The sequence below is a fragment of the Epinephelus lanceolatus genome, chromosome 3, assembly GCF_041903045.1.
Source record: "Epinephelus lanceolatus isolate andai-2023 chromosome 3, ASM4190304v1, whole genome shotgun sequence".
Classification (NCBI taxonomy): domain Eukaryota; kingdom Metazoa; phylum Chordata; class Actinopteri; order Perciformes; family Serranidae; genus Epinephelus; species Epinephelus lanceolatus.
The window spans coordinates 5,566,416-5,585,000 of record NC_135736.1 but is presented as its reverse complement, the minus strand read 5'-3'; the positions used below and the strand labels follow the sequence as shown (position 1 = coordinate 5,585,000).

The window sequence follows — 18,585 nt, the reverse complement described above, 5'->3', positions numbered from 1 at the left end:
AAAATGATCTACCCATTATCAAAGTAGGCCTAAATGAAATGTAATATACAGTCAGGTCCATAATTATTTGGACAATGATACAGTTGTCATCATTTTGGCTCTGTACACCACCACAATGGGTTTTAAATGAAACAATGAATACCTGCTGAAAGTGCAGACTCTCAGCTTTCATTTAAGGCTTTTTTCAAAAACGTAGTATGAACCGTGTAGGAATTACAACCATTTCTTCACACAGTCCCCCAACTTTAAGGGCTCATAAGTATTTGGACAAACTAACAAAATCATCAATTAAACAGTCAGCTTTAATACTTGGTTGCAAATCCTTTACAGTCAATGACTGCCTGAAGTGTTGGACGCATAGGCATCATCAGATGCTGGGTTTCTTCCCTGGTGATGCTCTGCCAGCCCTTTACTGCAGCCGTCTGTACTTCCTGCTTGTGTTTTGGGTGTTTTGCCCTCAGTTTTGGCTTCAGCAAGAGAAACGCATGCAAACGATTCAGGTCAGATGATATGACTTGGCCATTGCAGAACATTCCACTTCTTTGCCTTAAAAATGTCTTTGGTTGCTTTTGCAACATGCTTCAGGTCAATGTCCATCTGCACTGTGAAGCATCGTCCAATGAGTTTTGAAGCATTTGGTTGAATCTGAGCAGATAATGTAGCCCCAAACACTTCAGCTTTCATCCTGCTGCTCTTGTCAGCAGTCACATCATCAATAAATACAGGAGAACCAGTTCCACTGGCAGCCATACATGGCCATGACATAACAGTACCTCCACCATGCTTCACTGATGAGGTGGTGTGCTTTGGATCATGAGCAGTTCCTTCCCTTCTTCCTTCTCTTGTCTTCCCATCATTCTGGTAGTTGATCTTTGTTTTATCTGTCCATAGTATGCTGTTCCACAACTGTACAGGCTTTTTAGATGGTTTTTGACAAACTCTAATCTGGCCTTCCATTTTTAAGACTAACCAATGGTTTGCATCTTGTGATAAACCCTCTGTATTTATTCTAGTGAAGTCTTGTCTTGCTTACAAGAGCAGCAGGATGAAAGCTGAAGTGTTTGGGGCACCATTATCTGTTCAGATTCAACCAAATGCTTCAAAACTCATTGGACGATGCTTCACAGTGCAGTTGGACATTGACCTGAAGCATATTGCAAAAGCAACCAAAGACATTTTTAAGGCAAAGAAGTGGAATGTTCTGCAATGGCCAAGTCATATCATCTGACCTGAATCCAATTAAGCATGCATTTCTCTTGCTGAAGCCAAAACTGAGGGCAAAACACCCACAACACAAGCAGGAAGTACAGACGGCTGCAGTAAAGGGCTGGCAGAGCATCACCAGGGAAGAAACCCAGCATCTGGTGATGCCTATGTGTCCAACACTTCAGGCAGTCATTGACTGTAAAGGATTTGCAACCAAGTATTAAAACTGACTGTTTAATTGATGATTTTGTTAGTTTGTCCAAATACTTATGAGCCCTTAAAGTTGGGGGACTGTGTGAAGAAATGGTTGTAATTCCTACACGGTTCATACTACATTTTTGAAAAAAGCCTTAAATGAAAGCTGAGAGTCTGCACTTTCAGCAGGTATTCATTGTTTCATTTAAAACCCATTGTGGTGGTGTACAGAGCCAAAATGATGACAACTGTATCATTGTCCAAATAATTATGGACCTGACTGTATGATTGTAAGTGCAAGTGCCGAGGGGAAGTCAATGAGGGCATGTTGAACGGCTAATAAAATGCTGCCCAGTGTGCCAAATTTGAAGAAATTCCCCACAGATGTTCCTGAGATAAAGGTTTACAAGAATGGGATGGACATGACGTAACAGTGACCTTGACTTCTGACCACCAAAATCTAATCACTTCATTCTTGAGTTCAAGTGGATGTTTGTGCCAAATCAGAGGAAATTCCCTCAAGGCAATATTGAAATATCACATAAACGAGAATGAGATGGAGGGACGGACCAGCAGACAATCCAAAAATGTCCTGCCTCCAATAATTACAGAGTATAATTATTTATAGGTGTTATGACTTAAAATGCAAATTTTAGTAAGAATGAAACAAGTCATCATGTATGTTTTTTTTCTGTTTTTTCTTTTAGTTAAAAAATTAGGAAGGCAGGAAAGGACTTTTTGTATATTTTGTAACTTATAGATGCAAATTTCTGTTTGCTCTCCAAGCAGTGACAAAAGGACTGCAAGCTAAATTACAAAAAGGAAAGGAAAGGATGATGCATCACGCTCTTAAAGACAACCTTTGATGCCAATACATTACGCAGTGTTGTATCTCTGCACCACTTTGGTGGCATCAGACCTCAGTTCTGCAGCAATCAGGAATCTTAAATTACCCCCCATCCCACTGACCACCTGCTGACACTTCAGCAAATCCCTCCACAAGACTGCTCAGATATTCATCAAAATCAAGGAGTCCATAATCAAAAATAAATATAGATTGGTTTAAACAAGAATCAAGACTCACCATGCATATGAACGCTACAGCAGGTAGTTGTGGCTTCTAGCTTCTGCATATTACACTGTTAACATTCAACCCACATAAAACAGACTTGTCCTGTGACTCTGAATCACATTTTAAACCTTTGCCAATAAACATGCAAAAATTCCCACCAAGCAGTTTTGACAGGTATTTATGATTTAGTTATACTGTGTGTCATGTATAAAAACTGTACTGCAATACAACCTTCAGGGATACATGTCCAGAAACAACAGACACTAGCCAAAGTCCAGATAATAAAATGAGGTTGGGATGATGTAACATTACATAATGATGAGGACTGTTTGGTGTCACAACAAGATGCCTGAAGTGCATTGGTTGACAAACAGACAGCATTTCAGGTGTACTTGTTTGAGAAAAAGAAAAGGATCCAACTTTCTAAAGGTTACATTATGAAAAGCGGGGGGATTGGCTTAGAGACAGATGTCAGATTTAATGTAGAGCATTCACAGAGCTAATTCAGCCAACATTTTCTCCCAGGGAAAAGCTAATCAAATTAATTTAAGGGAAACTACTCAAATCCTTCACATCAACATCCATTTACAGGTCTTGTGCCAAATTTCAGTGCAGGAACCAGTTGCATCTGAGGTTGCTAAGCAACCATAAGCAGCACCGCATTACAGCCTAATTACCATAAATCCCAAGTATGAAGCTGATCTTTTCCAGGTGTTGTATTGTAAATGTGTATTAGGCTTTAAACATTGTCAGTGGGACAAATGTAAAGCTGTGGCAGAACTGCACTAAAATGACCACCTTCTTCTCCATATATACTGCAGACTGATATCTACAAAAAAAGGAAAAGATATCTGCCAGCTGTAATAGGTTGTTCCTTTCACATGAAATGCAGTGCATGCTGCTGAGTTTCAAAAGTTGATCTCTGTTTATCTAAGTGTGCAAGTATTGTGCCCTGAAAAATATGTGCTCAGGAACGCTAGTGCATCCTGCAGCATCACTGTCGCTTTCTTGCTGAAAACAATGAATTTGAGAGAGCAAAAAATGCAGTATGTGTATGGCCCCTAATACATGGAATTTCCAACTAAACTGTTGGTGGTTAGCTGCACTGTAGGTAATGTAAGTGCCAGGTTTTGACAAGGAGGAGGAATGCATGGGAAGCTGGTTGAAAATCTGCAGACTTTCCCTTTAATTTGTGGAGTACTCTTATAAGCAATTACGCTTTGATTTTCTTCTCCTAACTTACTGCTGTGCCACTAGTGTAACAGCTTTATAGCTTTATGATGCTAAGCTAGTTCACAACCTAACCATTTGAAAACATCATAAAATGGCTTCCCATAATGCTCTTTCTGAAACAAACATTTGATTTGAATGTACAGCTACAGTTGGGGCTGTTTATAAAGATCAGTTCAGCTCAAGTAAAGAAACTTTATCAAAGCTGATACTGTAAAGACAAAGAAAAGCCTTGGGTTAAATACACAAGGAAGTAGGAGAACCATTTGTAGTCTGGCATTGTCTATGCAAAAGTAATAGTCTGTGTAATCACTGATGAACATTCAAACTTCCACATCTTTGAATTCAGATGCACAGTATAGCTACAGCTATTAATTCACTTTGCTACTAAGCTGCCCATTGTAAAGTAGGTCTGTTGTGGTGGAAGGGAATTCATAATTAAGCTGTACTTTTCCTTAGCTAATGTTTGGAATGTTGTAGCTGAATATAGATTCAATGTTCTGTACTGTAAGGAAAATTAAGCCAGGACATATCTATCTTTGCATATTTGTGACATCCTCTGGTTGTGAAAATAGAATAATGGTAATGTCTTGTTGACATTTGGCAATGGTATTCTTGTGCCATGTCCAGGCAACAAAAGGTGGTGTGACATCATGCTGGCTCACTCATACAAACTCAACTTGGCCACTCATTGTCACATGGGTCACGAGTGAGCTTGTTACCCAGCCAGGCAGTCTGCCAGCCACCTCTGTCCCTAGCTAGCCAGCCCCCAGTCAGGAGCAGCACAATGAGGCCATTCTAATGGATCGCCAATTGGACATGGATTTCATTTCAACATAAAGACTCAAAGGACCTGGCAGCATTTGCTAACAGCACATTAGGATTAGTGATAAAGTGGGGTAGTAGGTATGTATGCGTTCATGTGTGTGGTCTGTAAGATGATTGTATCTCCCAATTTAACACAACTTTAATGAAACAAACAGAGGAAAAGACTGCGCATGTGCAGCATATCAGCTTGATACTGCATTTGGCTGCCCATCCAAGTGTATATGTACACACCGACAGTCGTTTGTCGTGTGTTCCCAGTGCCTTTTCCTGTGTCAATGAACAGGCTAAGAGGACAGTGAAGAACAAAATCTTGCCATTGATGCTGATGAAGCCAATTACAGAAGGATGCCAGCCTCATTAACCCTCATGTTTTGCACTCATTAGAGACAAGTTCACTGCTCACTTCCTCTGTATCAAACAGCACACACAGTTAATGAAAACAGACTCACAGAGCTATTGCACATACTGAAGATATCTTACTACAAAGACACTTTGTGTGTTTGGCCACTAATTGTATTGTTCAAATGAACAACAGACAGACTCAATGGTGAGGTGAGAAGAAAGCAGTTCCAAATAAAAACTGTTATTTAAACTAAAATGTATTTTGACACAGTGATGAATTAAATGTGTGTTCTATTTTCAGCAGAAAAACATGATACAGGGTAAAATCAAGGTGCATTTTTTTTTACAAGATCCATAGAAAAAAGATGACGATGAGGTCTTACTTTTATTTATAGAAAGTATTTAGATTATAATTGTTTTAAATCTATCTCAGATTTGTGAAATATTCTGCTGTTAGGCAAGTGTGTTCTGACAATTAATAATAGTTTAAAGCACAATTAACTATCTAGTATCTTCAACTTTCACTCAGGAGCAAAAATCAGCCTTTAAACTGGAAAGAAACTGAAATTGGCATCACCTGGCCTTTCCTACAGATGACTGTGAACAATCCATAGCCCCAACAAGCTAACATTTTAAAGTCATATACCATGTATGAGTTTCTTATGATTGGTAAAAGTAAGTATGAATGGTAAAACATTGTTAACAATGACTATGATAAATTATTAGCAGTAACCAGTGGACATCGGCAGACAGTCCCATTATATGTTGCCTATTAAATGCATATATTTGTTCTTTTAAAAAGGTAAAACAAGTAAATTTATATTATTCAGGAAAATTCTATTAAACCAGTAGCTCTCCATATTACTCTCTACCCTCAGGTGGCTCTCGGTCTCAAAAAGGTTGGTGACCCCTGGTCTAGGGATAGTTCACAATTTCATAATAGGAAATGTAGGAAGTCCGTAATTGAAGTGAAAGTGGGTCGACTAAATGAAGAATGGAATTTATAACATGGAAAAACGCAATACTTTAACTATCACTGACTAATGTAACAACATCGTAAGTATACCATACAAGAAAGGATCCATTAATGTTACTGAGGTGTCATGTTTGAGACTCTGGGTTCCTTAAATAACCACAGTTTAATGGGTTGTATGACTCAGTGTCTCACAATGGGACCACCTCCTGCATGATTTCATCAGAAGCCTATAATCACACTATGTGACTGTCAGGAAGGAAAGGAACACTCCCTCATATCATGCTACGTGTCATTCAGACAGGTCAACATTTCCTTACAACACTTAAGTAAAGAGAGTAGTGTTGTAAGATAATGATTAATATTACTTGGAGAACAGTGCTTATGTTAATTTGCTGTATTTTTGTGTGTGTCTAACCATGGGAAATACTGACCTGTGGGTTCAGTATTATACAGAACAATCCTTAGTAACAGAAGTCAAACTATCTACAGAGTGAGCAAAAGGATGAGATGAAATTGTAGGGCTAAGCAATATATTGATATTAATGATATCATGATATGAGACTAGATATCATTTTAGATTTCTGATAATGTAATATTGTAAGTTAATAACAAAAGTGTTGTCTTTTCCTGGTTTCCCCAGCTGTATTCTGGGTTTAACACTGTAGAATGCATCTGTTTAGCACTGTAGATTGCACCCTTTACAATTGTGTACTTCATTACATTTAGAAAAAGTATATTTCAAGCCCAAATTTCTGTTCAGCAGCGGGAAAGAAGCTGCTTCATGGCAAGCTCCCTAATATGATGTTTTGCTCAAGACACAACAATAGGTCCCTTTTGCTAAACTTCTTAATTCTGTCTAACTACATCCACTCCAAATGACAAACCACACAAAAGCCTGGGACCAGCAAGGAAGCAAATATCAGTCAACAACTCCTAGCTCACATAGGAGTGAACCTGAATCATAATAAACAGGACTGTTGGGGAAATTGTTGCCCTACGAGAATTGAGAAAAGACACGACACCTGGGAAAATCCACTAGCCTTCATGGTCTACAACAATAATGACAGACAATAATCACGCATATTGTGTCTGTTTTCCAGAAGCTAAAAAGTGTATCTCCATAGGGACTGGGCGGTATTCTTCTTTAAACTCCCTACATTAATGCGTCTATCTCCTAAATGCATGTGGGCCTAAAACATCAGAAGAACTGTCTGACAGTGTTTCCGGTGTTTGCATCTCAGTAACCACACAGCAAGGGTATTTTTGCAAGTCATCCTGCCTGTTGCTTTCTGCCAATATAACCCCCTCAGAGCATCTCAAATGTCATACACCACTGTTTGAGATGACATCAGTGGCATTGAGAGGATTCTTGCTAAGGCACAGAGATTAAACTACATGAGAAAAGACCTTAAAAAAAGACTTGCAAACATGCTCACACATCCCCCAACGGAAGACTTAATGAAATCCCAGATCACTATACCTTATCCAGGTTGCCTAGGAAGGGATTAGAAGAAGTCCCACTTTAAATCCTGCTGTTTATTTGCAGTAGTAATGGCTTTCCCTGTACTTACACTGTCAGTTTAGCTAATGACTTGCAAAGTGTCTCACAGCCCAGTGCTCCTATTAAGGCTACTGTTAACACTGTGGCAACAGTAGCTAACAGTTAAATGCCCTGTAGACAATGACATTTACAGATATGCAATAGCTGCTCAAGGATTATATGCCCCATTTATGTTAAACAGTCTTGCCACTATGCAATTGTATGCCTCTGCACACCAGTCAAGTTGCAGTTACTGTTTACATCCATGTCTGTGAAAACATGAATACTTCACATACACATCTTCCCCCAGCAACACAGAAGATTTATACAATCAGCGCAGTTGCAAGGTGGGCACTAGGAATGCACCAAATATTCGGTAACCGAATATATTCGGCCGAATATTGCAAAAAAAAAAATCCAAAAAAAAACAACCACACATTCAGTATTCGGTGGAATAAGTTAAAAGCAAGGCCGAATAATAGCAGCGTGTTTTGATAACGCAATCAAACAGCGTGCCGTGACGGGCCGAGTAAAATGTCGGCAGTGTGGCGATCCGCCCGTCACCACACTCGCATTTGCTACTAAAAATAGTTTTGAGCGAGCAAAATAGGCTTAAATCATTCAGCACGCTGTGCGAGCAGCCTACAGATTTCAACCAGCAGCAGAAACGAAAGACGAATCCCACCGACTGTGGGTTGAACGGGGGTCACAGACACAGACAGTAATGTATTCCTGTCAAATACGGCGGCCATCGGCTTACCGGCGACGGACAAGTCGGCTTCAATAATATCCTCTTCTTGGCGTGTGGACTGCCCAGAAGTACCTGAACAGCCGAGCCAGCCGAACACAGGTATGTGACGTGTCAGAGGAGAAACGAGCCGTTCACGGCCCACAAACCTCACCGCACTTTAGGGACTGTTCTTTACTTATGAAGGGGAGGAGGGTGGCTGGTTGATTCTTATTTTATTTATTTATTTTATTTTGAGCCCCCCCATGTTTATCACTCATTGATGCTGTTTTTGAAGTATGAATAAGTCAATAAGTAATTTATTCCATTGAAATATCATTGATGTAGCCTATAATAGAAAAGTGATTCTTTTCATAAATGACAAAAGGCACATCTGCCTCATTTTCGCTGTGGTATCGTGATACTACTCAGAACCATGATATTTTCATTGGTATCGTACAGTGGGATCCAATTCTGGTACCGTGACAACACTAATCTGGAGGGGGTTCATCTGCAAAAACTAATGAAAAACTAAACAACGATATTCAGTATTCGGTACTCAGTATTCGGCCAAGCGTTTAATATTATTCGGCTTTGGCCACAAATTTTCATTTTCGGTGCATCCCTAGTGGGCACCCGAGATTACCAACGTGTCACGAATTCTTTATCTGACCAAATATCCTCCCTTCTGTTCCTGAGTTATGACATTAGATAATGGCCAGAAAAGTGTTTTTGCACAAGATTATGATGTCACAGTTTAGTTGACCTTTGACCTTTTGTATAGATAATGTCATCACTTCATCATTTTATCCTGTTAGATCGTTCTGTGCAGTTTTGTTATAATAAGTGTATGAATTCTTGTGGTTTGGCCAAAAACATGTTTTGTGAGGTCATAGTGGCCTTGACCTTTGACCACCAAATTCTAAGCAGTTCATCCATAAATCGAACTGGACAGTTGTGATGAATTTGAAAAAATTCTTGAGCAATCATGTTCACAAGATGAATGCAAGGTCACAGCGACCTTGACCTTCAACCACCAAATTCTAATCTGTTTATTGTAGAGTTCAAGCAGACGTTTATGCCAAATCTGAGAAAATTCCCTCAACGCATTCTTGAGATATCGCTTTCATGAATGAGGCAGACAAAGTCTAATCTAAAATCTAATCACTTCATCTCTGATTCCCACAGTCAATTTGGTTGTTGCGACAGTGCGACGCAACACCACTGATGCTAGGTGGCGTCAAGCTAAAAAAAAAAAACGAATCCTATCTGTTGCCTCTTTAAAGGCCCATTTGCACTTTAACTGGATAGTAAACATAAAAGAGAGGGTGAACCCTCTTTTTTAAACCCTTATGTGGATGCAACTCTGACATGTAGTTTGCCTTTACATTTCTCATTCTTAGGCTCTCTTTGTTTCTGTAACAGTAGACATATATAATGTAGACGAGTAAGCAGAGCATTATGGTGGCACTCAATAGCCCCTTTTACACTGCCAGATTATCCGCGAATGTTGGGCCGTTTTGCCGGCAAGCTGCGAGTGTTTAGACACACAGAGCCGGATTGGCGAATTGATCCGAGGTGCCCAATTTTCCACCTCGTAGACATATTGACGGAACCCTTTTAGTTTAAAAAGACCGAGGCGGCCTTCCACAATGGGAGGGACTGTTGGACTTGTGGGAGGAGCCGTGCGAGCCACTGGCGGTGGATAAACAGGAAACAGCTGATAGCAGGAATTAGCAAGCAGCTAGTAGCAAGAGGGAAACACAAACCTGACAGACACTGTAAAGATGAGCAACTTGGGAGACAAGGAATTGCGCACCCTCCTTGCCCTTGCAAACGAAGAGGCCATTAACCGTCAGATGATAGGAAAGGTGAAGAGCGGGCTGACTTCCAAGAGAATCGCCGACGGACTGACTGGCCGCGGCTTCCTTCCCACATCACTGTTTACGTCATATGCCGAGCTACACCTTTTTTGAGAGTAGGTGTTTCTGTGGTGATCTGGAGAATTCAAGGATAAGGCAAATCATGGAGTTCTTTCTTAATGCACGTTTAATTACGAGCTTGGATTAACATGGCTACATGCAGAAGCTATGTGATGATTGTGAACAGAAAGAGACACAGCTTGGATGGTGGCACGTATACTATTAACTAAAATGGTACTCTAACACATTTAACTTGACCATGGGCCAACTAAAATTAATCTAACTTGTCCATTAATCAGTAAGCCTAGCACTTCTGACGTCATGACTAGGGGTGAGTCCGTGTACACATTTACACGTGTTTGAGATCATAAACGGTTATGAAAAGTTAGTACAAGAACATTTTTTTTTGGGTGGGGGTGATACTAATTGTTGACTAACTGTGATAGATCGTGAATATGACAAGAAATGGTGTAAGACCGGGTTTGACGTGCTCTGTTCTATTAAAAGGGCGCGTTCATTAAGGGGGTTGTTCGCCAGTGGACTACAGTGAGTACCGGGCCATCAAATTACAGCGGTGAGAGGACACGGAATTGTTCACACTTTTACGCACGGGTCAGTGGTGAAATGGCGCACATGACTCGTGCTACAGATGGACGAACGAGCCATGTATCTCGGTGCTGCTTAAAAACAGTTAATACATCTGGCTACATCTTTCCAGCATCAAATATCCGTGATCACCTTGACCCACGTGCGTAAAAGCGCACACAATTCCGTGTCCTCTCACTGCGGATGCTGTGATTTGATGGCCGGTACTCATTGTAGCCCACTCTTATAATAATAATAATAATAATAATAATAATACTAATAACAATGATAATAACAACAACAACAACAACAATAATAATAACTTACTGTGGACCTATATGCCATGTTTTTTAATAAAAATACCAGAGGAGTTCGATGAAAAACAGGTAATGTCAGCCTGAATTATTTGCGTGTGTCGCCAGTGAAAATCGCTGACATGCATGGGAAATACGGCTTCTACAGGCTCGCCCTAGCTTACTGTCAGGACTCAGGGACCAGAATTTGGCGGACCGTCGGAATGGCGATATTTCGGAGTGATGGCCTGTAACCATTGGTTAAATGGTATTCGGTTGGTATTTGTATAACTGGGGCTTTCCTGGTATAATGCAATAGCACCACCCAGCGGTGAAACCTGTGTACACGTTTACACGAAAAAAATGACCCACTCTAAACGTTTAAAGATTTTTGTACACGAACTCACCCCTAGCCATGACGTCTGTCATAACAAAACATGATCCCCAGGGGTCTTGACCAAGTATCCACTGGTCAGTGGAGATGTAAAAATACATACTAACAAAACAAAAACAAAACAAAAGTAGGTAGGCGGCATTTTGCTGCACTCCCCGATTTTGTTTTTATACTGCCAATGCTGAAAAAAGACTGATTGGGCTTTCCTGCAAATTTGCACAATTCCTATCTAAAAAGGGGTAATGTGTCTATCTGCATTAGTGGAAAGAAAGGTGTGTGAATTGGCATGTTTGAGTGACTAAGAGGCAGTGGTAAACTGGTAAATGCATTTCACAGAGTCATTTCAGATTCCAGGCTCTGAGGACAAATAAACAATAGCAGCCTAATAGAACTGAAACTGCTCTCAAGAATGCTGACAAACTGGTGAGACAGGCAGGGATTGAAAGGTTAGGTGGTGAGATCATCATGTCTCTCAGCCTTCCTCACCCAACTTGAGCACACTTTGCCATTGAAACAAAATGAACCAACACAGTGCACTGACAAAATATGATTATGTTATTGCTTTTGGAAGGTCAGTGTACCACCGTTACCCTGTGCAGCCACAGTTAAATCACAAAAAACACTCTATTTTGGTCGGGCCTCACTCATTTTACAGTTGCAACTGTGTGAATTAGTCTCATGACACTTAAATTAAAACTAGTAAACAAATGCAGTGCATAATCTCAAAGGTTTTAAGATCATATAAATTAACCAGCCTTTCCTAAATTCCTGAGAAATGACTTTTAAGAAATACATGGTTTCTGTTAAAGCAGCATATAACAGACCTACTGAACTTTAATGTTACCCCTGTTTTGCTATAATGCGTGTCCTAGATAAATGTCTCACTCTCTCAGCATGTACAGTGAGATGGCTGCAATAGGTATTTGAGACAGTGCGATGCCTTTATTGTGAAATGAGTTGGTCAGTTTAAGTTTTTTCCTCTTTTCGCTAGCATTTAAACATTCTGATGATGAAGCTGTTATGACAGGTTTGGCAGAGTTTAACACTTGTTCTTAAGTGGCCATCAGGATAGTTGGATTACTCAATTACTGCCTGCAATGGCTCAGCTGTTGTGGATCACAACAGTGAGAAAACACTGGCTCGAGGACAGCATGTGACAGCATCCACCGAGGCAAGGAAGTAAAAAATAATCCTGCATTAAGAAACACAGTGGGTGAAAGAGAGAAGAAGAAACTGCAACAGTAGGCTTTCATACAGTGACCCTGGCTTTACACAACTACCCAGACTAAATATGACTACTTGCTTTTACTTACAAATAAACAGAGAGAAGCCATGTGTTTCTTGCATTAGTTAAGACTCTGTGATAGGGCTGCACAATATATAGGTTTTTTTTTTAATTATCATCCCAATGTCAATTTGCACAATAAACACATTGTTAAATACTGTAGTATTGCACTCAGGGATTTTTTGAGTCAAGCCTTGTTTCTACCAAGCAGTCTGGTTCAGTTCAGTTAAGTTTGTTACACACTGGAATGGTTATTTTTGTATTTCCATTGTGATAAGTTGTGGATGGTACCAATAGAACTGTTCCTCACCATCCCCATTTTTGGTCACCCCTCTGCTGGCATACCAAGCATACTGACACATTACTAAAAGGTGGAGCTAGAAAAACTGTTGTCAATAGATAAGTGTCACTCTTGCTCAGGGGTGAGTTGTGGCTGGTTTTGAAGGTAATGTAAACACTGTTCATATATTAGTAAACTATACAATTAAAGGATCTTCTGCTGCCTGTTCATCTTTACTAGTTAACAGTTAGCAGCTACAGACTGAGAAAAAAATGATTAATATACTGGGCCGACTGCCAACAACTACCAGCAACTTTTAAGGTGGAAGGTTTTCTTGCATGTTACTCAATGCATGAGTTGATACTGTGAATCTATTAACACTCCTTAAATCTAATTTTACAACTTTGACCATACTCTTTGTTTTAATTGTCTCTAGGGTGACATAGGCTTTAGTGATGACTGGATCTTCATGTGTTAAAAAAATATATGAATTTCAACTGCGCTCCGGCAGAATTACACCTATGCTCTTGCTTGACAAAGATACAATGCACAAACCCGTTATTTTTAAATATCCCATTCAGAGAGACTCTCACTCCAGCCTGTTCTTTATCATTATGAAAATGTCAGCGTGCAATCTGTTCCGTGGATAATAAATGAGATGCAGACATTTCTCTGTATCACCGGTGAAGAGGAAATACAGCGAGAGCTGGACGGAGCAGTGATTAACAACAAATCCATCTACATTTAAGAGTACTGTCTGCAGTGGAAATGCTAAACAGATCCACAGTTTAGGCAAGTCCACATGGGTTACGTCACTAAAGGTACCATACAGAAAGTTTTTAATGGAAATGCAACATTAGTTGATAGAGTATCAGTAGAAAACTGTACTTTCTCGCATCCTCGCTGACGTATTACATCCTCTGCATGGCTAGTATGAATTATAACCATCAGGACGGAGGTACAGCCTCTTAAGACTTCCTGTGCCCAGAGGTCCTTTATACCTTTTAGCATAACTCTGTTAAACAGAATGGGTGAACTTGGGTGATGCTATGTGGGCACTTTGGTTGTATCATCTGTTGTATCATTTGATTGATGTTTAAATTGTCTTTATTGTAATGTCCAGTGTTATGAATTGTCTGGTTTTGTCTGCAGTGTCAAGTGTTTGTGTTGTGGTGTCTTCATTGTAATGTTTTATGTTTTTTCTGACGGCCACAGACACAAGAAAAATTTCTGAAAGGACAATAAACAATATCTATCTATCTATCTATCTATCTATCTATCTATCTTATAAAGTAACTATCATTCTTGTTTTTATTGGTGCATTTTGTGTTGAGTCCAATGTTCAATTTGTTCAACGAAAGAATGTTGGAAATAATTACCTTTCATTTTTAATTCAACAGTTAACTAGTATTTAAGCAGTATACTGAAAGCAGCAGGAAGACAGAACTGAGTACACTTTGATATTTGTTGTAAGTAATATTGTTATTGTGATACTCAACAACATTATAACATATTTTCCTAATCCTATTGTGCAGACCTACTCTGTGATGTTCAGCCTATTTCAAACCATGTCAGTTCACTGACCCACATGTTGTTTGTGCTAAATAATGCACTCTTCACTTAACTGCTTAATGTTGTCAACAAGCAATCATTATTTTTAAATGAACTCCTTGGTTGCAACTGTGACAAAACTTTGACCTGGATCAAGCTCCGGGATCTGCCTCAATGCTCCGGTTACAGAAACAGACTCAGTCAGCCTTAATATCAGCTTCCACAAGAAATGCATCTCTTTGTATTTTAAGAAATTATGCCAACATTTTTTTCTTTGTGTGTGTGTGTGTGGTTTTTTTTGTGTGTTTCCAGTCTTTAAATAAGAGGGTTCTTTCATTGCTATTTTAACTACTAGCCTTGCTTCAATTATTATTCAGTAACAGCTAGTCACATGTACAGCTCTTGAAAACATGCCACTGGTTATAGCAACAAAGACAAGTTAAGATAACTGTTATAACTGAGCACAAGGGGTCATCCATGTAATCTTGTTTTGCAGACAGGCTATCAAGACAAACCAGGGCTCTTTTCATAAGGCCTTGGCCCACTGTTTGGGTTTAGTTATGGTTTATATTTTTGAGAAAACTGATAGGGATGAGGGAGGAAAATGGTCAGCAGCTACACTGTATCACATCTTCACAAGTGTAAATCTGGCTGTCAGCCTAACAGGCTTATCGCTACCAGAAGATCTATCCAAAAACAAGTCACAGTGAAACTGAGCCTTCTAGCAGAACACAACAACATGGGAATGGTGCATTAAGCCACAGCTTGCATCCAGGCCTTTGGGGCAGCAATCTGCCCCGCTGGCCACATCTGGTCGAACCCAGGAGAGGACTGGATCAACTTCCTGCTTTGTCTCCATAAGGACTCTTCTGTTTGCCCAAACAGTTCGCAGTACATGCTGAATGTCAGCATACTACAGTCAGTTCTTTTCCACAAACACAGAATTAACAACAGACAGTGACATAAAACAGCACAGTTTCCGCGATTGTCTCAGAGCAGACAATCAAACCTGTTCTCTGTAGAACTGTGACTGAGGATTTTTCCTGTTTCTGAAAACATTCACCACCACACCTGTAACTGGCTGCCTGGATCTAACTAGGGTAATTAAATTTTTGTGCAACCTAATACAGATTCATGACAGCAGGGGTTGAGGCACACATGAGACATGAAAACACTGATAACAACTATGGGTGTAAATCACAGGTTCTAGCACGATACAATATTATTGGTGCAAAGTGAAAACATTGTTTCATATTGTATGGCACTGATTCTCTGGACAGCAATATTGTTTGAATATCTTTAAGTCTGTCACAATGTTATTTTGATTTGATTCATTGCAGCGGCCTGTGATTGATTTGAGATGGTATCAGTAAACATCTTAAATGTCTATTTCTTGGCTGCTTACCATTATCTGTCTGGTGCTAAGCTGCTAGGACTATTTCTGCTTGGACAAAATGGCGACACAGATGTGCCATGGGAATTTCAAAATAAAGGCGTATCTTAAAAGTAGATACTATGTATCGATGTTTTTACTCTGCATCAATAATACTGGATCAGTGATCACTGAATCGATATATCTATCCAGGTCGATGTATTGGTACACCCCTAATAATAATAATAAGCGACTTAGTTTCACCTTTAATCAATTTACAATATCTGAGATAATTAAAGTGAGTGTAAAGTAAAATCTGAGATTTACATCTGAACACATTACACGTTAGAAAACACTTGTTGAAAATGTGAAAAGACTGGGAATTATATATACTAAATTGTGGAGTTAAACAGTGTGTGCAAGATTTTTTGTGCAAGGCGAAAGCCCAGTTCAGACCAAAGATTTGTGACGCGATGAAACCATTTTAAAACGTTGCAGAGAAAAGCTGCAGTAGTGTGAACTGGCTGGTCTGAGTTCAACTCAAGCCGGCTGATGGTGTCACCTGCAACTCACTGGTGGCTGGCTTTAAAATGGAGAGCATGTCACCTGTTTCAACAACCAGTCAGCTTGTAGTAAAGTCTGCTGGTCAAGTCAAAATGACCACAGACGGCATGTTCACTTGCTGCAGTAGGTGCTCCATCCCCACCAAGCCCTGTTTCCGTCCTCACAGTGTGCTGGTGTTATACATTGCCAAACGGTGCATTGCAAGTAGTTGCCTGTTTTTACCTTGTCCCGTTGTGAATTTTTTGTCTGACCTAGGTTTAAAAGCTTGCTCCATGACACAGTGTAGTAACTTTTAGCATAGCCCCGCCCCTATACTATTTAAGAACTAGAGCCATTGAGTTTTGTTGTTGTTGAAAATAAATAAGAATGACCTTTCTGTTGCAGACTGAGAGGATTTTCATTTAGCAATAATTTCGCACTTCTGGCTAGCAATAAATCAAACTGAAGCTTAACTAAGACTGTGGAATGCAGTAATCATACATGTATTGTAATCGGTGTTGGACAAACTGAAAGGAATTGGGGAAAGCATTTGTCAGCCAAACTGTAATAACAAAAGACTACATTGTTATGGTGTGTGTGAGCAGCTCATGGGAGACTGAAATGGTCTGAGCTATGTCATTGTATTTCACACTAATCCGTAGATCATGGTGAATGACTGCTTGAAATTCTAAAGGAGTGGCTTTAATGTTATAAAAAGACAGCTGCACTGTTCCTCAGGGCTCAAATTAAAACAGCAAATGAATTCACTGATGCTCAGACATCTCATTTTTTCCCCAGCTCCTTGCTCTCACAAGAAATGCTGTTTGTGAACATACCGAAGCTTTGTGAAAGTCTCAGTTTCAGGTGAAAAACTGAAGTGGTATTTATAGACAGGCTATATTTATACATCTTCCCACCTCCCACCTTGCCTCCATCTCTTTCCTCTGGTAACAAGTGATTATTATGATGGTATTGAGATAAATGGCACTGTCAGCGTACAATGGAGCCAGCACCTGAAACATGCCTGTAAACATTTGGCGAACACATTCCCCTGATGCCTCAGTAATGGACATTATTTCAGTGGTTGGACAAGGGAGGAGGAAGCACCCGTCTGTAACAACTGAGCTGTTTGGTGGCGCCAGCATGAATGAGGGAGCCCAGGACGAGTAATGCTTAATAGCCACATAACTAAAGGCTTACATGTATCTCACCCATTCTTGAGAATTGGGACAAATCGTGTCAAACAATCAAAAAAAAAAAAAAAAAAAAAAACTAAATTAAAACTTAAAATTATAACTTATAAACATACTAATTACATGTCTGGGGTGAAATATCAAATTTAAAGGATTTACATATATTAAAAGAAATATTATTTATAAAATATTTTGATCTACTTACATTTTTTTAACTTCTAAACTTGCCCTGTGCCAACACAACTTAAAACGATTAAAAAATGTGTTAAAAGCCTTTAAAATCTAAAACTAACAGTTCGTACTGATAACATCGGTGTAAAAATATATTGCTATAATCATCTTTGTTTTAAAATATTTTTTATGAAAATACTGGCTATTTAAAGATGTGTCCCAGATTTTTGTCAACTGTCAGATTTCTAAAAAGAAAAATAATTTAATCAGTCATAAAAGGAGTTAGCTATGTCACAAGGACTCCTGTTTCACTACCTGGCTTCCAAAAAGGCGAGCACGTTGCTCAGGTAGGTAAGCTTTCTATTTTTTGATAAATTCATTGAATAATATTGCTATCAGGTGTGTCACAACCATAATAGGTTGATTATGTAGCCTTTCTAAATCCAAACTAAATAAAAATTATAGTTTAAAAATGAGTATTTTGATTGGCATTAAGTGAACTCTTGCTGCTTTGAAAAATAAAATAGCTCCTCACTACGACTGCTGTGACATAGTGTTGTCACGATACCAAAATCTTTGTTTCCTAAGGAAAAGTCCTTTTGGCTACAAACCTTTAGAACAATAAATAGTACCAAAAAATCATGGTTCGGTAAGTACCTCGGTACGGACGTCACAGTTTGGTTGCTCAAATGTTTCACCAAGTTGGTGTTGTCTCGTGTTGTCTCCCTTTGCGAGGCAGACTTTCTCTTGTCTTTTTTCACATGCGCCAGCTGCGAATGTTGATACAGGTGTTGTCATACACACCACTTGTGCAATCTGTGCTCCAATAGGAACAAGAAAGGCGTTTGTGTGCATAAATGAGTAAAATAAATTAACTAAA

The 18,585-nt window shown here is 39.4% G+C and overlaps 1 protein-coding gene across 4 annotated transcripts in view; it reads right to left on the bottom strand.

Moving 5' to 3' along the window:
* Window positions 1–18,585, bottom strand: part of LOC117255360 (testis-expressed protein 2-like) — a 52,050-nt gene that overhangs the window by 27,539 nt on the left and 5,926 nt on the right. Inside the window, exon 1 of one of the 4 annotated variants that reach the window (XM_078163708.1) lies at window positions 2,486–2,542. The exons of the other annotated variants lie outside the window; for them this stretch is intronic. The gene's annotated coding sequence lies outside the window, so the exon portion shown is untranslated. Of the gene's footprint in view, window positions 1–2,485; window positions 2,543–18,585 lie in introns of those variants that run through there. 4 annotated transcript variants of the gene reach the window in all.